Source organism: Haliotis rufescens, unplaced genomic scaffold (genome assembly GCF_023055435.1).
Source record: "Haliotis rufescens isolate VD_foot unplaced genomic scaffold, xgHalRufe1.0.p SCAF_1, whole genome shotgun sequence".
Classification (NCBI taxonomy): domain Eukaryota; kingdom Metazoa; phylum Mollusca; class Gastropoda; order Lepetellida; family Haliotidae; genus Haliotis; species Haliotis rufescens.
The window spans coordinates 47,183,821-47,207,836 of NW_025963779.1; the positions used below are offsets into that span (position 1 = coordinate 47,183,821).

The window sequence follows — 24,016 nt, forward strand, 5'->3', positions numbered from 1 at the left end:
TGTGGTCGTATTGGAGACAGTTAGAGCATTGTTTAACTTGTTTTATGTATGGTTTGACTTCTAATTTAGTGGTTGCTCCGAAGGAGATAAATTTAGGTGCTTCTGGATATTTAGCTGATTTTTGGAAATTGATTATGACTATTGGTGTGTTTGAGATTTTACCGTTTCTATTTGAAGTTATTCTTCGGGTGCTAGTTATTTTAGGTTGGGGGTACATATCTTGGTTATCGTTAGCGTCTTGTGCGTACATGTCTAAGTCTTCGTTGTTTTCTTTAGGATTTACTCTGATTACGCCCCTAGTGAATAGCTGCCAGTTTGGGGTTTGATGAGTTACTGTGTATTGGAAGATTTGGGTGATTTTTTTGGCTGCGTTTAGGGAGTCCTGGTCTGGGAAAATTATTTGGAAACCTTTGTTAGCCTCTTTAATTTTGTCGAAGTGAATTTTGTGCTGTTTGAACCAGATTCCTACTTTATTGGCTGTGAGACATTTAGAAAGGACGTTTATGGGGCCTGTAGCGCAAAAGTAAAGGGCGAATGTGGTGATGATGGATGCGGGCGACATGTTTGGTGGTGGTTGTGTGTTGGAACTGTCCAGCTTCCTTTTTTTGGTGTTTGTTGTGGGGATCGGCGATACGGCTGTTTTGGTGGGTGAAGCTACTGGTGATTTGGAGCCGAAACCGTCAGGTATGAGTGGGATGGATGTCCTCCCGGAAGTGTTGTGGGCTTCCGAAGGTGTGGGTGATTCTGTTTGGTGGATGTCTGCCTGGGTAGTGTTGCTTACTTACTTACTTACTTACTTTGGAGATTTAACGTGCGCTTTCCGACTGATGCGTATTTCGCACACGGGCCCGGCCAGGCCATTTAATGTGTTTCCGAAAGGGGCGAAGGTGGTCTGTGCAACCCAAGAGGGGGGTTTTAGGGGTTGCTTATATAGAATTTGGGAATTTTGAGATTTGGAATAGATGCCGATGGGATTGGGGAGGAGAACTAAGGGAGCTGGGTATGGTGGATGTTTGTTTGTTTATGTGATTTTGATTTGGTGAGTTATTGTGTTTTTAGATGCGTTTTATTAGTTCCGTTTTGATTAAGAATACGCCTAAGGCCTTGAAGTTTTCTAGTTTATTTTGTGGGTTTAGTATTGCTTCTAGAGTTAGAGCCTTGTTTAGATTGAGGGTGGTTTGTAATGCGGTTCGATGTGTTAGGTAGTGTGTGCAGTGGATGAGTGCGTGTTCTGGGGTTTCTGGTTGTTTGCAGTGTGGGCAGTTACCTGTAGTGTGTTTTTTAATTTTTTTTAGGTGGTTATTTAGGTTGGTGTGTCCTGTTTGGAGTTTAGTGATTACTCTGTCGATTTGTTTGGATGGATGGAGAATTTTTGGTTTGGTTAGTGGTTTGCTGAGCACTTTTTTGATTTGGCTATTTGAGTTTAGATATAGGTTATGCCATTTTTTGGTGATTTTTTGCTTGTTTACACTTTTAATTTCTGATTTTGAGATGGGTAAGTTTAAGCTTATTTCTGGGATTTTGAGGGATAGTTTAGCTGCTTTATCGGCGTTTTCATTACCGTATATTCCTACGTGGGCGGGTATCCACAAGAAGGTTATTTGTTTGCCTGCCTTAGTTAGGTCGTTGGAGCTTTTAAGTATTCGATTTATTAATTTAGGTCGGTTTTTGGTATTTTTGTTTTGGAGGGCTTGCAGTCCACTTAGGGAGTCGGTAAGTATTAGGATTTTTTTGTGGTTTTTGGATTCTTGATTATGGAGGGCTGAGGCCATGCCCATTAGTTCTGCCGTGAATATTGATTGGTTGTTAGGGAGTCGGAAGGATTGTGTGGTTTTAGTTGGTTGTGTGGTATGGACTCCGAAACCTGTGTGTTTGGAGGTCGGATCTGAGGATCCGTCCGTGTAAATGTGACACCAATTTGGCCAATTTTCGTGTATGTATGCTAGTGTGGTAGTTTTAGCTATGTTTGGGTCGGTTTGTTTATTTATTTGGCTAGCTAGTGTTGTGTCTATTTTGGGTATTTTAAGTTTAGGGGTGAAGATATTTGATTGTTTGCAGTTTTGTTTAAGATTTTTAATTTGGTGTTCATTTAGGTAGTTTGTTATTCTTTGGGATATTGGGGTAAGTAAGGGGTGTTTACGAGCTAGAGCTTGGTTTTTGGGGCTGATGTTTTGGTTTATTAAGTTTTGGATGAGAGGGTTTGATTGGGACGCGGCCCAGAAATTTAAGCTTAGCTGTTCCCTGCGTAGACTTAGTGGCATTTCTCCTGTTAAGGCCTGAAGTGAGGTGTAGGAGGTGCCATGTTGGGTGCGTGTAATTAGTTTGAGAGCCTGATATTGTATTGAGTCAAGTTTTTTAGATAGAGAGTTGTTTAGGGTGTTGTATATGGCGCAGCCGTAGTCTAGTTTTGATCTAATTAGTGATATGTAGAGAGAGAGGAGGGTATCTTTGGATGCTCCCCAGTTAGAACCAGTTAGGCATCTTAGGGTGTTTAGGTCTTTACTGCATTTAGTTGTTAGGTTTTGGATGTGAGCATCCCAGGTGAGATGTTCATCGAAAATAAGTCCTAAGAATTTGGTTTGTTTTTGAAATTTGATTGTTTGATTGTTTAGCTGGAGGATTGGGGAGGCGGGTTTCATGTTTTTATGTTTGAATACTATTCCTGTTGTTTTTTCTGAGTTAAGGGAGAAGCCCCATTTGTCAGCCCACTGTTGTATTTTATTAAGAGATTTTTGGAGTAAATTTTGGACCATGTTCATGCTTTTAGTGCGGATCCAGATGGCTCCATCATCCGCGAATTTTGATGTGTTTACTTTAGGAGATAGGCCCTCGAATAGATCGTTTATCATTATATTGAAGAGGGTGGGGCTGAGGATACTGCCCTGTGGAGTACCATTTTCTAGGGGACATTGGTCCGATAGAGTTTGGTCTATACCCACGGTTATTTTACGATTGTTTAGGAAGTCCTGGATGTAGTTTATTATCTGACCTTTGAGTCCTATTTTTTTAAGTTTTTGTATTAGCCCATCGTGCCATACCATGTCGAAAGCTTTAGAGAAGTCTAAGAAGATGCCTGTGGTATATTGTTTATTTAGCTGTCCTGTCTTAATATCTTGTTCTAGTCGGGTGAGGTTATCTAGGGTTGAGCGGCCAGGAGTGAAACCGCTTTGATCTGGGTTTATGATGTTATTTTGGGTTAAGTAATGTTGTAATCTATTTTTAGCCATTGATTCCATTACTTTACATAAGTTTGAAGTTAGGGATATTGGTCTATATGAGTTAGCTTGATTAGCTGGTTTATTAGGTTTAGGGATTGGTATGACTAGGGCCTGTTTCCAGGGAGTAGTGCGGGAGTCGGACATGTTTTGTGGCTAGTGGGGTGAGGGGAGTGGATGTGGTGAGTGGGTTTGTGTGGAGTGAGTTGGTAGTGAGAGGTGTGTTTTTAGGGAGTAGGTGGTGGGTACTGGTTGAGCAGGTTTGTTGAGATGTGTTTAGGTTTTTGAGATTGTTATTTAGGGGTTGTGGATTATCCTATTGTTTACCTATGAGGATTTTTAGTGTTTTTGTGGATTTGCGGGCTTGGGTGTGAGTAGATTTAAGAGAGAATGTGGGTGTGTGTTTTGATAATTACCTCCTCTGCTGGCTATCAGTGAAACTGTGCTGGCTTGGGAGGCTTTGCTGGGTGAGGTTGGCTTGGTGGCTGGTTGGCTTGGGTGGCTTGGTAGGCTGGAGAGGTGTTGCTAGCTTGGAGTACAAACTGCGACTGGGGTTGGCCAGCGACCGGGGGCTTTTTAGTCTTTCGGGACCCAAGAACATGCCAAAGTGTCTGGAAAAGGGGTGCAGGCTAAAACGGCACCGATTTCTCTGGCGAAAACGGCACCGCATTTGGCGAAAACGGCTACTATGAGTCGGGCGAAAACGGCACCTCCATTTTTAATAACGATAACAACGATTTTTGTAGTAATATATAGGGTTTATTTGCATGGTATTTTATTAGTGATGTATTTACATTTCCCCTTTTCAGAGATATAAGTAAATATAGTATTTGATTGGTGATTTACATTGTATTTCCTCTTTTCAGTAAATATGTTCATATATACATGTCCATCTTCATCATCATCATCATCATCCTCTTCAAACACCAAAAGAAAGAAAATATGACATACTTACTTATTTAGAATATATTATATGCTTATGAGACATAAATAAACGTTTGTGTTTAAAAACAAGTATAAATATATTTACCCGAACGACGTACGTGATCCATAATAATTTTGCCCTTCTGAGACTCTGTTTCAACCAAAGTGTAGACATTCTCTGGTATGTCGGCAGAAGGGGGCTCCAGCATGGTGACATCTCTTATTGAACTAAAAAAATAATAAAAAAATATGATAATATATTACTATATATGAATTATTGGTATTATTATTATTATTATTATTTCATTTTTGTGTGGCAAATACTTTGAAATAAAATAGTTACTTGTTACGGTCTTACTCTCATTCCTTCAGCATCTGGAAACTGATATCAAAGTTGCCGACCACCTCTTCAATGACGGGACCTACGCATTTCACACAGCGGAAAGGGAAGTCTTCTTCAGTACGGCAAATTTCTCTATAACGAGCCACAGAAAGTCCTGTTCCACATACTCAATTGGTCCACTGGTCACAGTTATCACATGATACAGGGCGGTCGGGTAGCCTAGTGGTTAAAGCGTTGGCTCGTCACGCCGAAGACCCGGGTTCGATTCCCGACATGGGTACAATGTGTGAAGCCCATTTCCGGTGTCCCCCGCCGTGATATTGCTGGAATATTGCTAAAAGCGGCGTAAAACCATACTCACTCACTCACATGATACAGCATGTTGATTTCTTCTGACATTCTTCTCGCATGCAACACATTGAAAGGCCATTGTGAATAATTGTGATCTGACGGCATCATGTTTGGCCTCTTAAATACAGTTTCAGCTTAAGTTGAGTATTGGTACTTAAAACTTCAAAGCTATAGTGTTTTCACAACAAGTTAACTACGCCTCCCAATCGGAGTCGGTGAGTAAATTGGAGTAGGGGGCTAATTTCTTATTTGTTTTATTTCACAATTAGTTGTGTTTGTAAGAGACGATGTGAGTTTAATTTCTATTATTTTTCTTCAAAGCATGTTATGTTTTCACAATAAGTTGAGTTGCGTATAAGCTAAGTTGGATTATAGTTGGAGTAGAGGCTAATATCTAATGTAAACTTGTTTTAACATCTCACAATTATTGGTGCTTGCAAGTTACAATGTAAATTTAATATCATTTATTTGACCAAGGTAAAAAAAAAAATAAGGTGCCGTACGCTCGAGTCGAGGTGCCGTTTTCGCCAATCGGTGCCGTTTTCGCCCGGTGACGTTTTGCTGAGGTGCCGTTTTCGCTATACCCATTTACCCCTGGAAAAGTACCGATTTTCGCAAACTACTCGTAAATATGTCGTCGTAAGTTTGTCGTAACTGCTGTGTACCTCCTACCGATTCTTCACGAAAGTTTGCATTATTGGCCGAATCATCACGAATTTCGAAAGTTTCCGATTCGGGGTGATTTGGGATATTCGTGGTCGTAGTAAAAAGGGGGCATAAGACTATTAAAGTCCTTGGCGAATCTGTTTGCTTCACCGGTCATCTGACGTAAATAGAAATAACCTTTGCGTCATGCTCATTATGCACGAATAACTACTGTATCTGACGGTATGATTTTAGTGAATGTGATTAAGCATTCTCATCTATCGTGTTATACTATTAGTTAATGGTGTCTTTAGTTGCCGTATACGATGTCATAAAAATAGCAGTTATATATATGGTAACAAAAATGAAGAAATAGCATTATCCCCACATACACGCAGCCCCCTAATCCTTTCGCTAACAGGTGTATTTCGGATGTAAAACCGAGTATATTATCAGTTTTTAAGCTCTGCTCTTAATAAATAACAGTTACTATGAAGTATTCATTACGAATCATGAGGTATGTTTTTAATGAGTGATAGCCTCTTTATCCCGATACGAGACTCAACACGTCATTTTCTGGTATACCTGTTTGTCATGCAATGAAACCGGTTTGTGCTAATCCGGATTCAATTGTAAAATTTGCCGCTTTCATCCCACGGATCACGTGACCAGGGATAATAAAGACGGGAACGACAAGAACGGTAGGTTATTTTCTTCATAGTTTGGTCAGTAAAGACAATCATGATTTTCATAGTAGGTTTATAGTGTCAAGAAGATAGTGTAGTTTATGATGGTGACTGAAATCACACGTGACAAAATAGTATTCACCCGCTTTACTGCGAAATGACGCCACAAGTGCTACAGACAGGTTTCACACACGAAGCCAACATGGTATAGAGCTATATACCCGTCGGCTGGCCCAGCTCGAGTGACTTTGTGGCTGTTTATGTTTGTGAAGTTGTAAACGTGCGTCCATCGAGAAAGTATAAACAAGAGAAATGAAAAATTACAAATTAAACGTGAGGCCAGTACCAAGTTCATTACTTCGGATACGGCGAATTGTATTTTTCTATGGGTACTCGAAGTTAAACTACCTCGATCCTGTGGTTAGCAGTGTTTAAAAAAGAGTTCATAGCTAAAACGGCACCGATTGGCGAAAACGGCACCTTATTATTTTTTTAACCTTGGTACTGAAATAAATTCACACGGTCACTTGCAAACATCAATAATTTTGAAACATTAAACAAATTTTACATTAGAAATTAGCCTCTTTCAATTTATTCACCGACTCTTGATTGGGAGGCGCAACAAAACGTAATGTGAAAACATCACATGCTTTGAAGTTTCAAGTACCTTTACTCAATTAAGTCAATGTCAAGCTGAAACTGTATTTAAGACAATATTCAACAGTGAATAACTGTCCAAGACAATGACAATGTACATAAATCATATATTCTACAACATAACATGTAAATAAAGCATATATACTTCTACATAAATCATTCTTATTGTTATTAAAAATAGAGGTGCCGCTTTCATCAAACAAATGAGGTGCCATTTTAGCCTGAGAAATCGGTGATGTTTTGCTAAGGTGCCGTTTTAGCCTGTACCCCTTGTAACTATACCGGTCAAGATTGGATATGGTTACACCTTGATGTTGGCAATATATGGGAGATCTATGGTATTTGAACAATGAGCAACACACAACTGTCACGTATGTAACATTAAATACAAATTAAGGGTACGTGGCTATGGAACCAGCATAGAGAACGTTTACAGCATAACATATAATGTATAAAGTCTTTATTTGCGGTGATGTGAACGGTGTAATGTGAACACTGATGTGAGCATTTCTATCTTGAGATTTGGACATGGATGCTCGTTAGATGCATCAGTGAACTTGATTATTCCCAAACATAAGACACTTTCTTTGTGGTGCTGTTGAACATTATATTATCATAATTCGCATTATTCATTAAATTGATTTCAGTTCCTCCTTGGAATAATAAATCCTTGTTTCTGTCTCTAATTGCATATCTATGACCATATTTTTAACCATTGCATCACATGAATGAGTAGAGAAACACTGCTTATGTATGCACCTAATAGGTACGGGGTTACAGGGAAGATTGTGCGGGGGGGGGGGGGGGGGAGTATATGTATCAAACCTTATAGGTACAGAGTTACAGGTAAGATGGGGGGGATATGTATCCACCTGACAGGTACAGGGAAGATTGGGGGGGGGATATGTATCCACCTTACAGGTACAGGGTTATGGGGGGGGGGGGGGGGGGGAATATGTATCCACCTTACAGGTACAGGGTTACAGGAAAGATGGGGAGGGATATGTATCCACCTGACAGATACAGGGTTACAGGGAAGATGGGGGGGGGGGGGGGGGGGTGCAGGGGGGGATATGTATCCACCTTACAGATACAAGGTTACAGGGAAGATGGGGGGGATATGTATCCACCTGACAGGTACAGGGAAGATGGGGGGGGGGGGGGGGGGATATGTATCCACCTTACAGATACAAGGTTACAGGGAAGATGGGGGGGATATGTATCCACCTTACAGATACAGGGTTACAGGGAAGATGGGGGATATGTATCCACCTTACAGATACAGGGTTACAGGGAAGATGGGGGATATGTATCCACCTGACAGATACAGGGTTACAGGGAAGATGGGGGATATGTATCCACCTTACAGATACAGGGTTACAGGGAAGATGGGGGGGATATGTATCCACCTTACAGATACAGGGTTACAGGAAAGATGGGGGATATGTATCCACCTTACAGATACAGGGTTACAGGGAAGATGGGGGATATGTATCCACCTGACAGATACAGGGTTACAGGGAAGATGGGGGATATGTATCCACCTTACAGATACAGGGTTACAGGGAAGATGGGGGGGATATGTATCCACCTTACAGATACAGGGTTACAGGGAAGATGGGGGGGGGGGGGGGGGGTGCAGGGGGGGATATGTATCCACCTTACAGATACAAGGTTACAGGGAAGATGGGGGGGGATATGTATCCACCTTACAGATACAGGGTTACAGGGAAGATGGGGGGGGGGGGGGGTGCAGGGGGGGATATGTATCCACCTTACAGATACAGGGTTACAGGAAAGATGGGGAGGGATATGTATCCACCTTACAGATACAGGGTTACAGGGAAGATGGGGGGGGGCGGGGGGGATATGTATCCACCTTACAGATACAGGGTTACAGGGTAGATGGGGGGGGGCGGGGGGGATATGTATCCACCTTACAGGTACAGGATTACAGGAAAGATTGGGGGGGGGGGGGGATATGTATCCACCTTACAGATACAGGGTTACAGGGTAGATGGGGGGGATATGTATCCACCTGACAGGTACAGGATTACAGGAAAGATTGGGGGGGGGGATATGTATCCACCTTACAGATACAGGGTTACAGGGAAGATGGGGGGGATATGTATCCACCTTACAGATACAGGATTACAGGAAAGATTGGGGGGGGGGATATGTATCCACCTTACAGATACAGGGTTACAGGGAAGATTGGGGGGGGGGGGGGATATGTATCCACCTTACAGATACAGGGTTACAGGAAAGATTGGGGGGGGGGGATATGTATCCACCTTACAGATACAGGGTGACAGGGAAGATGGGGGGGGGATATGTATCCACCTTACAGGTACAGGATTACAGGAAAGATTGGGGGGGGGGGGGGGATATGTATCCACCTTACAGATACAGGGTTACAGGGAAGATGGGGGGGGGCGGGGGGGATATGTATCCACCTTACAGATACAGGGTTACAGGGTAGATGGGGGGGGGCGGGGGGGATATGTATCCACCTTACAGATACAGGGTTACAGGGTAGATGGGGGGGGGCGGGGGGGATATGTATCCACCTTACAGATACAGGGTTACAGGGTAGATGGGGGGGGGCGGGGGGGATATGTATCCACCTTACAGATACAGGATTACAGGAAAGATTGGGGGGGGGGGGGATATGTATCCACCTTACAGATACAGGGTTACAGGGAAGATGGGGGGGGGCGGGGGGGATATGTATCCACCTTACAGATACAGGGTTACAGGGTAGATGGGGGGGGGCGGGGGGGATATGTATCCACCTTACAGGTACAGGATTACAGGAAAGATTGGGGGGGGGGGGGGATATGTATCCACCTTACAGATACAGGGTGACAGGGAAGATGGGGGGGGGATATGTATCCACCTTACAGATACAGGATTACAGGAAAGATTGGGGGGGGGGGGGATATGTATCCACCTTACAGATACAGGGTGACAGGGAAGATGGGGGGGGGATATGTATCCACCTTACAGATACAGGATTACAGGAAAGATTGGGGGGGGGGGGGATATGTATCCACCTTACAGATACAGGGTTACAGGGAAGATGGGGGGGATATGTATCCACCTTACAGATACAGGGTTACAGGGAAGATTGGGGGGGGGGGGGGGGATATGTATCCACCTTACAGATACAGGGTTACAGGAAAGATTGGGGGGGGGGGATATGTATCCACCTTACAGATACAGGGTGACAGGGAAGATGGGGGGGGGATATGTATCCACCTTACAGGTACAGGGTTACAGGGAAGATGGGGGGGATAGCGATATATGACCTACATACCTGAACCTGGTTTTACAGTTTTAGGGTCAGTGGAGCAAATCGTGACAAACTTGCACACACAGGGACTTGATCACCTATCCCTTGATGTAATATGTCAACATTATCGTTATTCATGGTCATGATGGATCTGTGAGTTCGCAAAATCTTTTTTAGAACTGTATATGCGTAACTATAAATCAATTTGTATACATCAGGTCATTTTTATTGTTTATGTGTTGCTGATGTGAAATAAGTCGAGAATTTACCATTCATGAGGTTGGTGGGAATTTGATGCTGTTTTTAACAATATTCCATCCACATCATGGCCGCATCTATAGATCTGCCCCTCATTTACGGAAATGAGGACCATGAAGGAAGAACGCACCAGACAGCACGCATAAATACCTAATGAAGATTTTTCAGCATGCATACAAAGGAGCTAATTTCCTAAATACAATTACGAGAAAATTTACTTTCCAAGTCAAGCCTATAAAATTAGAACAGTTATATACATGTACATCTAAAACGTTATTTCTTTTTTTAAAAATCTTAAAATGTTCACTAATTTGGGGAAATACCCAATAGAGTGATGACAAGATGAGTGGAAAAATATTGGTTACACAATGAAAAATGTAATAACCCAATTAAAATAAATTGATAGGCATTACTTAGAAGTTGAAGGTTGACAAAGTAAACACAATTTATGGATATCAACTTCTTTAATACTGTAAAAAGCGATGTTTCGGTATAGATCCTTACACCATTGTCAAGCAAGACTGAATGAGGGTTACTTACTTACTTATATTGGAGATTTTACGTGCGCTTTCCGACTGCAGCGTATTTCGCACACGGGCCCGGCCAAGCCATTTAATGTGTTTCCGAAAAGGGGAAAAAGTTGTTTGGCAATCCAGTAGGGGTGTTTTAGTGGTTGCTTATATAGAATTTTGGAAATTTTGAAATTTTGAAAAAATGCCAAGAGGGTTTGGAGGACGAACTAAGGGACCTGAGTATGGAAGTTTGTTAGTTTGATTATGTGGTTTGGTTTTGGTAGTTTATTGGGGTTTTAAATGCGATTTATTAGTCCTGTTTTGATTAAGTATACGCCTAAGGCTTTGAATTTTTCTATTTTATTTTGTGGGTTTAGGATTGCTTCTAGAGTAAGAGCCTTATTTAGATTTAGGGTGGTTTGTAGTGTAGTTCGGTGTGTTAGGTAGTGGGTGCAGTGTATGAGTGCGTGTTCTGGGGTTTCTTGTTGTTTGCAATGTGGGCAGGTTCCTGTTGCGTGTTTTCTTATTATTTTGAGGTGGTTATTTAGGTTGGTATGTCCTGTTTGGAGTTTAGTAATTACTCTGTCGATTTTTTTGGACGGATGTAGAATTTTTGGTTTGGTTAGGTTTTTTTTGAGAACCTTTTTGATTTGGCTATTTGAGTTTTGATATAGGTTATGCCATTTTTTGGTCATTTTTTTTTTGTTAACACTTTTAATTTCTGATTTGGAGATGGGTAGGTTTAAGCTTATTTCTGGGATTTTAAGGGATAGTTTAGCTGCTTTATCGACGTTTTCAATTTCCGTATATTCCGAAGTGGGCGGGGATCAAAATGAATACTATTTGTTTGCCTGCCTTAGTTAAATCTTTTGAGCATTTTAGTATCTGATTTATTAGTTCAGGGCGGTTTTTGGTGTTTTTATTTTGGAGGGCTTGTAGTCCACTGAGCGAGTCGGTAAGTATTAGGATTTTTTGTTGTTTTTTAGATTGTTGATTATGAAGGGCTGAGGCCATGCCCATTAGTTCGGCCGTGAATATTGATTGATTGTTTGGGAGTCGGTAGGATTGTGTGGCTTTAGTTGGTTGTGTGATGTGGACTCCGAAACCTGTGTGTTAGGAGATCGGATCTGAGAATCCGTCCGTGTAAATGTGACACCAATTTGGCCAATTTTCATGTATGTATGCTAGTGTGGTGGTTTTGGCTATGTTTGGGTCGGTTTGTTTATTTATTGTGCTAGCTAGTGTTATGTCTATTTTGGGTGTTTTAAGTTTTGGGGTGAAGATATTTGATTTTTTACAGTTTTGTTTAAGATTGTTTATTTGGTGTTCATTTAAGTAATTGGTTATTCTTTGGGATATTGGAGTAAGTAGAGGGTGTTCTCGAGCTAGGGCTTGGTTTTTTTGGCTTATATTTTTGTTTATTAGGCTTTAAATTAGGGGGTTGGATTGAGATGCGGCCCAGAAATTTAGGGTTAATTGTTCCCTACGTAGACTTAGTGGCATTTCTCCTGTTAAGGCCTGGAGTGAAGTGTAGGAGGTGCCATGTTGAGTGCGTGTTATTAGTTTTAGAGCCTGATATTGGATTGAGTCTAGTTTTTTGCTTAGGGATTGGTTTAGGGTGTCGTATATGGCACATCCGTAGTCTATTTTAGATCTAATTAGTGATATATAGAGTGAGAGGAGGGTGTCTTTGGAGGCCCCCCAGTTTGAGCCAGTGAGGCATCTTAGCGTATTTAGATCTTTGCTACATTTAGTTATTAGATTATTTATGTGAGCGTCCCAGGAGAGATGTTCATCGAAAATTAGTCCTAAGAATTTGGTTTGTTTTAGGAATTGGATTGGTTTGTTGTTTAGCTGGAGTTTTGGGGAGGCGGATTTCATGTTTTTGTGTTTAAATACTATTCCTGTAGTTTTTTCCGAGTTAAGGGAGAGATTTTTGAAGTAGGTTTTGGGCCATTTTAATGCTTTTTGTGCGGATCCAGAGGGCTCCATCATCCGCGAATTTAGATGTGTTTAGTTTAGGGGATAGGCCCTCGAATAGATCATTTATCATTATATTGAAGAGTGTGGGGCTGAGGATGCTGCCCTGGGGAGTGCCATTTTCTAGGGGACATTGGTCCGATAGCGTTTGGTCTATACCCACGGTTATTTTACGATTGTTTAGGAAGTCTTGGATGTAGTTTATTATTTGACCTTTGAGTCCTATTTTTTGTAGTTTTTGTATTAGCCCGTCGTGCCATACCATGTCGAAAGCTTTGGAGAAGTCTAAGAAGATGCCTGTAGTATATTGTTTGCTGAGTTGTCCTGTTTTAATGTCCTGCTCTAAACGGGCGAGGTTATCTAAGGTTGAGCGGCCAGGAGTGAAACCACTTTGATCTGGGTTTATGATGTTATTTTGAGTTAGGTAATGTTGTAGTCTGTTTTTAGCCATAGATTCCATTACTTTACATAAGTTTGAAGTTAAGGAAATTGGTCTATAGGAGTTAGCCTGATTAGCTGGTTTATTAGGTTTAGGGATTGGTATGACTAATGCCTGTTTCCAGGGAGTAGGTACTTGTCCGTTTTGATAGATGAGATTGTATAATTTAAGTAGTGCTTGGAGTAGTTTAGGGGGGAGTTTTTTAATTATTTGGTAGGAGGTTAGGTCCAATCCTGGGGCTGTTTCCTTTTTCCTGTTTTGGATGACGTAGAGTAGCTCCCCCATTGTGTAAGGGTGGTTTATTTCTAGGTTGTCATTATTTGGTTCTTTGGAGGATTTGTTTTCTGTTTTAAGTTTATCTTGAAATTTTTGGCTAAAGTTGTTACTGCTTACGGCCGAAAAATGGTTGGCGAGGTTATTTGCCTTTTCAGCGGGGTTTGTTGAATTATTAATGTTAGGTGTTTTTTTATGACGTTTTAAGCCTCTAATGGCGTAGATTTTGCGCCTGTACGGTTATTTATTTCTTCACAGAATTTTTTCCAGTTTCTGGTTTTAGATATTTTGACTAGACTTTGAACTTGGTGGTTTAGTTCGTGAGCTATTTTTAGATGTACAAGTCGCGTTTGGCTTTATTGAAGGCTGATTTACGTTTACGTCTAGTTTGTTCTATTTCCTCGTTCCACCATGGTACTGTTGGTTTGCCTGTTTTAGTTGTTTTAAAAGGGATGGAGGTTTTGGCTGCTTTTATTATGTAATCTGTTAGGTTTTTACAGTAGATTTCTGGATCATTATTTTCTAATTCATTTAAATTAGCCTGATTGCAGATCACTTGAAATTGGTCCCAGTTAGCTTGGTTATAACGGAATTTTGGTTCTTGATTTTCTGTTTGTATTGGTACGTTTGTATTGCCTATGGTTATGTTTATGGGGAAGTGATCACTACCTAGTGGGACATCGTGTACTTCCCATTGAGTACTTTGGGCTAGATCTGCGGTGCATATAGTTAGGTCGATAGCCGACAATTTTTGGATAATCTTATCGTACCTCTTGGGTTGGTTGTTATTTAGGAGTACTAGGTCGTTTGTTTCTATCCATTCGGATATTTGTTTGCCATGATTATCTATTTTATCATTTATGCTCCAGGTAGGATGGTGAGCGTTAAAGTCTCATAGGAATATAGTGGATTTGTTGCTTATTTGGAGTAGCTTATTTAGATCCTCAGGTTGGACTTTTTGTTCTACCCAGTGGTATATATTAATGATGTTTATCTTTTTGTTATTTAATGTGATTTGAATGCCGTTAGCTTCTAGGTTTGGCGTGTCTATCTTTATTTCTTCGTAGTTTATATCTTCCCTGATGTATATAATCAGTCCTCCTGGGGCTCTACCTGTTTTTGGTTTAGCTCTATCTGTTCTAACTGAGTTATAGTTCGGTAGTGTGAATTTGGATTTTTTGGAGAATTTAGTTTCCTGAATACAAGCAATATGTGGGCCTTTATCTCGTTTAAATTTAGCTTTTAGTTCATGGCCGTGGGAGGTGAGTCCGTTGGCGTTCCACTGAAAAATATTTAGTCCTTCCATTATTGGGTTCGGGTGTTTGGTAATTTTCGTTTTAGTTTTATTGTACTTGGTGAGTTCTTTTAGGTGGAGGTTAAAGAGGAAGAAGGGGAGATTGGTTAAGTTTAGATTGAATACTACTTTGTGGAAGGATTTCATGCTTGCGTTTGGTGAGTTTTGACTGCATGTAAGCTAGGAGTAAAGTGAGACTATTTAGGTTTTTGAAGGTAGTTTCATTTGTTTTAGTTGGAGTAGCTTCGATTGTTTCTTCTGTTGTGGAGTACTCTTCTTCATCAGTTAAGTTAGAATTAGCTGTTTGGGTTTCCATAGGGGTGGCTTGCGGTGTGGAGGGTTGTGTTTGGGCTTGCGGGGTGGGTGTAGCTGTGGATTTAGTGTTTGTGTTTTTTTGTTGTGCTTGCTTGTGGGTGAATTTTGTTGCCTTGTGGGCTGTAGAGTGTTTGGGTGAGGGTCGTGTTGTGGTGGTCGTTTTGTGGTTTGTTTTGTGGTTTGCGGGTGTTGATGTTGTGGCTATGTGAGGTATGGGAGAGTTGGTGGGTGGTTGTGTGGCTGCATGTGTGTGTGAGGTGGGTGCGGTTTCTATGTCGTCGTCCCAGACAGAGCTTGCGGTTATGGGTGTGGTGTTTGTTTGAGGGATGGTGTTTAGGTGCGGTGTAGGGAGAAGCGGTTTTGATGCGGGTGATGCAAATTTTCGTGTTTGGATTTTGGCCGTTTCTATGTTAATGTGTTTGTTGGCCTGCTGGGTGAGGGTGTGTCTGTGTGGGCATTGGTTTGAAAGTGACGTGTGTTTGATGGATTTGCAGTAGATGCACCAGGGTGAGCATGTGCCTGTGCAGTCTGTTTGTGCGCATTTTTTACATTTAGTTTTTTGAAATGTGCATTGGGAGGCTGTGTGATTATATTTGAGGCAGTTGGAACATTGTTTGACCTGTTTATATAGGGTTTGACTTCTAAGCTAGTGTGGGCTCCGAAAGATATGTGTTTAGGGGCTTCGGGAAATCTAGCGGTCTTTTTGACAATTAACAATTGAGGTTGGGACCGTTTTTCCATTTCTAGTTGAGGTGATTCTGCGGGTACTTGTGATTTGAGGTTGAGGGTTTAGGTCTTGGTTTATGTTGAATGAGGGACATTGTACAGAATATATATAGTGGTGGAGGATTAACAGTAGAGGATTAACATTAACCACAATTACATACATGAGTGGGATAACTTGAGTAAGTAATGACAACAGAAGGATATTACTGTCACAAGATGATGGACAGAGAACACATAGGTGGAAGCCAATGGGACATGAAGCCAATTAAACAGGATAATTTTGTATGGGTGCAGTGATTATTGCTTAATGAGTTCATAGTAGGCGGATGGGATGAAAGAGCCTTAATCTCTGTTGATGGCTTGTGGCAGCAAATGTGGACTGCTTCTGTTCGTTTTCTTTTAGTGAAATCATGGAGGTTGACATTCATCTAAATGGTCAGTCTATATCTACACGTTGTGACAGACATTCAGTCTATATCTACACGTGACAGACATTCATCTAAATAGTCAGTCTACACTGGTCTATATCTACACGTTGTGACAGACATTCATCTAAATGGTCAGTCAATAGCTACACGTTGTGACAGACATTCATCTAAATCGTCAGTCTATGTCTACACGTTGTGACAGACATTCAACTAAGCTGTCACTTTATCCATCTGTATGTTTACGAGTCTGACAAATTGTTTTGCATGCGTTATGTATGTGTACTGGGTATAGGCAGACTTCTGTTGCTGCAGTGGAGTACACGATTTAATTTGTAAGTGCTGCTGCGGAGATGGGCCATGGAGAGGATCGACTAAGAAGTGAAGGTGATACAGGTGCCTCCATGGTCTAAGATGCTGCAATTAGCCGAAAGGTTGCGACCTTTTCCTGTCAAACTATATGCGATGGCAGCGTTAGAAACTAATATTTTTAGTCCACTGGTCCTTATAATGATACATTTAGCAAAATCCTAAAAATGGCAAATTTCTACTGGTCCTTATGATACCTTAATTATTGTGCACTTTGGCAAGGACCACAAGACTGGTGCCAATTTCTTACTTTGGAAAGTGTGTTTGAGTCCCAGATATGCTTGAGGATGACCATTGTTTGGTAAGCAACGTACCCTGGCTCAAGTTTGTTTCCAGAGAGGGAGACATCTACAATCTGGGTCATTCCAGCTTACCTTACACATTAACATGATTAATGGGCACGATGGGATGCAAGTGAAATACCCCACTCACTCAAGAAACGATTGTGGCAGTGTTGTATGTATGTCTTTTATATATATGTATACATATAATGTTTTGTAATGAAATGATGTTTTGACCTTTTACTCTGCCTGGAGTTTTCTTTTTATTTAACTTCTACTGGCTGTTGGGTAGGGCATGTTACATGCTCAATGCCATGCAATATAGTCACGAGACAGAGACATGTGTCTTTCAGAGGTATCTTCCCAAAACGCAGACCCGTTAAAACAACACTCGTTATGGCTGGTTGCATCAGTATTTAGTACCCTGTACCCTTAAGTAAAATGGTATCACCTATGTAACAATAAAGAAAGCTGGGTAGAGTTCACAATTTTTTATTCAAATGTTATTTCATTTATGATTATCAGTCATTTTCACTTGTTTGTCATCAGTGGACCAACTGCATCCAGGTACTGAAGGGGTGTCTTTTCACGGCGGTGAAGCTGTTCCTTGAGTCGGACAAGGCGATGTTCTTTCTCTCTGTAGACAACCTTCCTGGGTGGCGGTGCTGCTCCAAATTGAATCTGCGCTAGTTTCGCTCTCTCCGAAATTTCTACCTTCTGGATCAGTTCGATAAATCTGAAGATGTTTGGATGCTTGTGCTGGAGGGACTTGCTGATTCTGGAGTGGAAACCTTCTGGGTTGTTGTTTGTACGGGGCCCTTGTGTCGCATGGTGATTCCACAGTCGAGGTGGGAACCGGGCATCGTCATCCACCCATGTCGTAACGATGTAGTCGTTCATGGCATCAGATTGGCGCACGTCAGGGCACTGGTTCATGGCTTCAAGCCAGGCATCTTGGACCTCGAGAAGGGGCAGCAATGGCAGACCTGCAACTCGTCGTATCCACTTGCGTACCTCCACATCTTCTTTGTATGCAACTGCAAGTCTTAGGTCTTGTGTTTTGCGCCACATTGCCTGACAGAAATGGAATAGACAGCCTTTTACATCAGTCTGAGAAAATGCTGCAAGTTCGAAGTCTGTTTGGACAGATGGAGCTAGGGGTTGGCTGAGGGTCTGCTGAACCTTGGTCTTGAGGAGGTTGAAGAGTCTGGTGTATGTAGCTCTCTGGCGATCTGGAAGGAGTGTGTAGACCAGAGGGTACATGGTGGAACCTGACATCGCGTGAATAATGTATACTTGGTTCCACAGAGGAGGGCAGGTAGAGAATGTTCCATCCATGAAGATCTTAACTGCTGACTGCAGTGCTTCAAGAGCCTCGTCGGAGCAGAACGCCAGTATATTGTCGTCCTCTCTGTCAGCAAACAACAGGAATCTTCTTCCATCTTGTGTCGCTGTCCACTGATCTGGAAGGTCCACCTCAGCTCTTGACCCCGGCAATGGAGGGATGTTCTGTTGTCTGTGGCGATACATGGCACTACTCACACTCAGGAAGGATGGCAGATGCGGCACCAAGTCGTCCTCCTGTTGGCTGATGAGGTCGTTTTAGATTTGCTGCATAGGTGTTTTCTCTTCCTTATGGCTTTGACAAATCTCACTGCTCGGTCATCACTAGGTGGATGGTTGTGTTCTGACGTGCCGCGAACGTAGTCTCTGACTGTGGTGCACTTGCCACTGCAAGATCTGTTCACACACCTCCAGTACACATTTTCATTCTTCGTCCTGTTCTTAGCATACGTGTAGCCGTCTAGGAGAACTTGTGGGGCACCTTTCCGGGACAAGACATACTCAACATTCGTAAGTCCGGCCATAGCTTAATTGGACGAGGTTGAGGCTCATGTTCAAATATATTTATATGTTATACCATACACAAGAGAAGGAAATATTAGTGATTGAGAACATTTGGTATATTCTTACACAAATCCCACAACTTGTTTAAAGGTAGTGTTTGAATAAGATTTGTGATGTACTGGGAGCAGATTAAAGAAAGGAGTTGACTCCAAATGAGAACGATGAATTGCAAAATAACTCGAAATCCAGAAAAGTGTATGAAACATCAATACAGCACTTGACCATGATTACCCTGTACCCAACAAAATCTGAATTTTGTTTAATTTAAGACCCATGACGGATGAAGTTCTTTAAGAAACTATCATGTAATTTTGTATAGAAATGTGTGCATGACACGTAGGGGGACAAACCGTGGAAGGAACAGCGCAAGCACGTTCTGCACGTGCTACACAGTGACCGTGTTCATTCAATGACAAGATGCCCTACTCAGCAGATGTTAAACAGTTGATGTTGAATGTGTATGATTTCTTTAGAAGTGAAGCGGAAAGAGCAAAGCCTTTTTATGCAATTAATAAATTCTTGAAACAAGCTTGAAAAGCTCTTGGTATGTCCCCTCAGAAACTTAAAAATGTTGTTAATCGACGAGATACAAATAGTCAGGCCAAGGAGGTAGGGAACATGTCAAAACCACGCAAGGTTGATAAATTAGACAGTTTTCAGAGGGATCAAGTCAGACGTGCAATTGTTAAACTGCACTCAGAAAATAAGTACCTGTCCCTAAGAATATTGAAGAAACACCTTGAAACTGACCATGATTTACGTGTTACAAAGTACAAACTATGGCAGCTGTTGCATACATTTGGTTACAAATACAAAAAGATAACTGGAGAAAATAGGGCTGTGTTGTGTGAAGGGTCTGACATTGTTCGTCTCCGAAAATCATTACATTCGTACCATCAAGCAGAAACGTGAAGAAGGATATGAGACATGGGTAAATGCGTCACACACAGCCAGCAGTCAGTGGGTACCCAGTGGTGACTGTAAGGAGTCTGGTAGAAAGTTACCAATGGGAAAGGGTGAAAGACTCATAGTTCTCCATGCTGGTTCTGCTAGTCAGGGTTTTCTCCCAGACTGTGACCTCGTCTTTAGAGCCAAGGCCAAAGACAACAGGGACTACCACACAGAAATGAATGGCAATGTATTTCTGGAGTGGGTGAAAGATAAATTAGTCCCTGCTTTGCCTACCAAGTCTCTCATTGTCATGGACAATGCACCGTATCATATTGTGCAGGATCCAGAAAGCAAGACTCCAACCTCTTATAACCGTAAAGGAGACATGGTTACTTGGCTGCAACGGAAGAACATTACCTTTCCTTCTCGAGCGACGAAACCACAGCTCTATGAAATCATCAAAACTATGAAACCTGACCCCGTGTATAAAGTTGACAGTTACATCAAGGGTCAGGGTCACGCTGTCTTACGATTGCCACCTTATCACTGCGACCTGAATCCAATCGAGTTGGTATGGGGCACCGTCAAGGGTGACGTTGGACGATCGAACACAACGTTCAAATTATGAGACGTTGAACAACTCGTAAAGGAATCCCTTGATCGGGTAACAGTAGAAACATGGAGGCGTTGTGTGGCCACAGTCGTTGACGAGATAGAGCCATGTTATTGGTCACGAGATGGACTACGGCCAGCAACAGTCCAACCTATAATAGTGACAGTCGGTTCAGGCACCAGCAGTTCCGACGACGAGATCTATGGCATGAGCGAGTCAGATTGCGACTGAAATTATCATGAGACGCCCCTCTAACGCTCTGTCATTTCCCCTACAACAGAACTTGCAGTGCATGCGTGCTTGCGCTGTGCCTTCCACGGTTTGTCCCCTCTACGTGTCATGTACACATTTCTATACAAAATTACATGATAGTTTCTTTAAGAACTTCATCCGTCATGGGTCTTAAAATAAACAAAATACAGATTTTGTTGGGTACAGGGTATTCGTGGTCAAGTACCGTATTGATGTTTCATACACTTTTCTGGATTTCGAGTTATTTTGCAATTCATCGTTCTCATTTGGAATCAAACGGACTGTAATTTTAACTGCTTTTTGGGAGGTCTGCATTTTGGAGGTCTACGTTATGGGAGGGAACCCTTTCAGACAACTCACTTTAATGGTTACCGACTTACAGCACGTTTATCCAAGGGAGATAACTCCCAATATGTGACAGGTACAACATACCATAAGTGGCATTCACGCAACAGCGTAGGTAGCTTGGATCGATTGTTCTGACCATCGAGAATAAATCCTCCTAAAATACAACCCGTGTTATTTATGAACACCCCAATTCAAGTATAGGTTCTGCTTTTTTTTAATATGGGGTAATGGTAATTAAAAAACTACACTTTTAAGAAAGGGTGTAGATTGCCCAGATTTATTCTGCCCAGAACACACCGCTCGTACATTGCTATTACTCTTCCTCTTTTACGGCAGTGGGTTAAGACGACTCACATGAATTCAGTGTCATATGTGTAATGTGTGAGGAGCAAAGTCGTATGTTACCTGCCCCAGAGAGAAAGGTGTTGTCCTGTCGTGACAACAGAAATGACAACACACCTGTGCTATTTCTGGCTCTTGTTATCACTGAATGATAACTTTTGCCAAGACAGTAATGAATGTGCATTTTAAAAGCAATACAGTTTACCGTGAATGGATAAGAGCACTAGGGGAGAATGTAAATAAGTTAGTGCTACAGTGAGCAGTTTTTAACCATGAAATGCAAAACACACCATATAATCCTCATGAGGGAACAACGTATATAAAATAGTGTCCTGACCTTACTTTGCTCATTTTGTAGAAGGGATGTATACGTAAAGAAGGGAAAGATCACAGTGTCCACGTTTCGTCTATGTCGGATTCAAGGAGACTGTGACTGTAGGGCCCTGTTCAACAAAGCAATCGTGGCACTAAGATTATCGTAACTCCTATGCTTTAACTTACTTACTCAAATTAGGAATTTAACATGCGCTTTCCGACAGATGCATGTTTTGCGCACAGGCCCGCCAGGCCATTTAGTGTTTGGTCGAAAAGGGTATGTCCGAAAAGGTGAGGCAACCTAGGTGGTGCTTTTAGGGTTGTTTTCTTAATTTGGAGAACAAATTTGGAATTTTGAGATATGCCATGCAAAAGGTGGAGGGTGTGTGTGTGTGTGTGTGTGTGTGGACTAAAGGGAGTTTATGTGTTTTTATAGGTTTAGAAATTTAGGGTTTATTGGCAGCTTGTTTGTTGTACTTTTATTTTTAAATGCGGCCAAGTAGGCCTGTTTTGATTAGATATATGCCTAGTGCTTTAAAGGTTTGTAAGTCATTTAGGGGGTTAAGAACCGTTGCTAGTGTCATTTGATTGTTGCAATTAAGTGTGGATTGGAGTGTTGTTCTGTATTGCTGGTAATGTGTGCAATATAATGTTACGTGTTCAGGCATTTCTTTTAAGTTGCAGTGGGGGCATTTACCGGTTTGGTGTTTATTAATTTGGTGTAGGTGGGAGTTTAACTTAGTGTGGCCTGTTTGTAGTTTAGTTATTACTCTGTCATTTTTTTGGTTTTATAATGGATTTTTGTTTTTTTGAGTGGCTTTTGTAGCAGGTGTTTTAGTTTGCAATCAGATTTCTGATAGTTATTTTGCCACTTTTGGAAGATTTTCTCCTTTGTGATACTTTTAATTTCGTTTTTTGATATTGGTAGGTTGATGCTTACTTCTTCTAATTTTAGTACTGATTTGGCTGCTTTGTCTGCGTGTTCGTTGCCAAACACTCCAACGTGGGCAGGGATCCAAACTATTTCTATGTCTTTACCTCGTTTACGTAGATTGTTGGCGCTTTTAATTATCTGTTTTATTAGTTTTGGGCGCTTTTTTGTGTTTTGTTTTTTTATCGCTGTGCAGGGCTGTTACTATCCTCGTTAATTCGGCTGTGAAAATTGATTATTTGGGAGCCTATATGATTGTGTTTCTTTTGGGGGTTTGTTGATATGGATGCCGAATCCTGTGCGTTTTGAGCCAGGGTCAAAGGACCCGTCTGTGTAAATGTGACACCAATTTTCATTTTTCGTGAATGTCTGCTAATGTGATGGATTCAGCGATATTTGGATCAGTTTCTTTATTAAGTCTGGTGGAGAGAGATATGTCGATTTTGGGGGTTTGGAGTTTGGGTGTGAAGGTGTTATTTGGGGCTGTGTTTAACTGTAAATTATTTAGGTTGTGTATATTTAGGTAATTATACTCCTGTTTACGAAGTAAATCAGGGGTATATAGCGTTCCGTCCGTCCTTCCGAACGAGCTTTTGTACGGCCCATAACTTTTTATTTGTTTTTATATCAACAATTTTTGGTCCTTTTGATAATTCTTCTTATGTAACTCCTCAATCAAATTTTTATTTAAAGGTGTTCATGGTGATCTACTTCCTCGTAGTGAACACTGGTAACATGGGAGATTGGGGGTGGGGGGGTCAATTGTCACTGGAACTCAATCTTAGTTTTTAAAACATTGAAGTTAAAATCAGTTAGAAATATATAATATTTACTATTTGTTGTTGACCAGCGGGGATAACGGGGGTATGTGAGCTTTGCTCACTTCTTTCCTCTTTATTATGAGTTGAGAGATTGGTGTTAATTGAGGGTTTTTGTGAGCTAGAGCTTGGAGTCTGGGGCTTATGTTAGTTTTAAGGATCTGTTGGTTTTGTTGGGTTGAGGCCCAGTAATTTATTGTTAGCTGTTCTCGGCGTAGATCCAGGGGTATTTCGCCTGTTAGTGCCTGTAGCGATATGCGCGGTGTGCCATGCTGACAGCATGTGATTATCTTTAGTGCTTGATATTGAATTGAGTTTAGTTTATCGCTTAATGAGGAGTTTAAGGTGTTGTATATTTGGCATCCATAGTCTATTTTTGATCTAATTAGTGACTTGTAAAGTGATAGTAGGGTCTCCTTGGAGGCCCTCCAGATCGAACCTGTCAGGCAGCGTAGTGTGTTTAGGTCTTTAGTGCATCTATTTGTTAGGTTTTTAATTTGAGCACCCCAGGTGAGGTGTTGATCAAAGATTAGTCCAAGGAATTTGGTTTCTTTTTGGAATTGTGTGTTTTTTTTATTCAGTTGTAGTTTAGGGATGTTTGCGCGCATAT

At 41.4% G+C, this 24,016-nt stretch overlaps 1 protein-coding gene and 1 pseudogene across 1 annotated transcript in view; one reads left to right on the top strand and one right to left on the bottom strand.

The window, feature by feature from the left end:
* Positions 1 to 6,058: 6,058 nt before the first annotated feature.
* Positions 6,059 to 24,016, top strand: part of LOC124136460 (cornifelin homolog A-like) — a 48,471-nt gene continuing 30,513 nt past the window's right edge. Inside the window, exon 1 of the mRNA XM_046502375.2 lies at positions 6,059 to 6,179. The gene's annotated coding sequence lies outside the window, so the exon portion shown is untranslated. The remainder of the gene's footprint in view (positions 6,180 to 24,016) is intronic.
* LOC124136494 lies at positions 17,520 to 19,039 on the bottom strand (annotated as a pseudogene).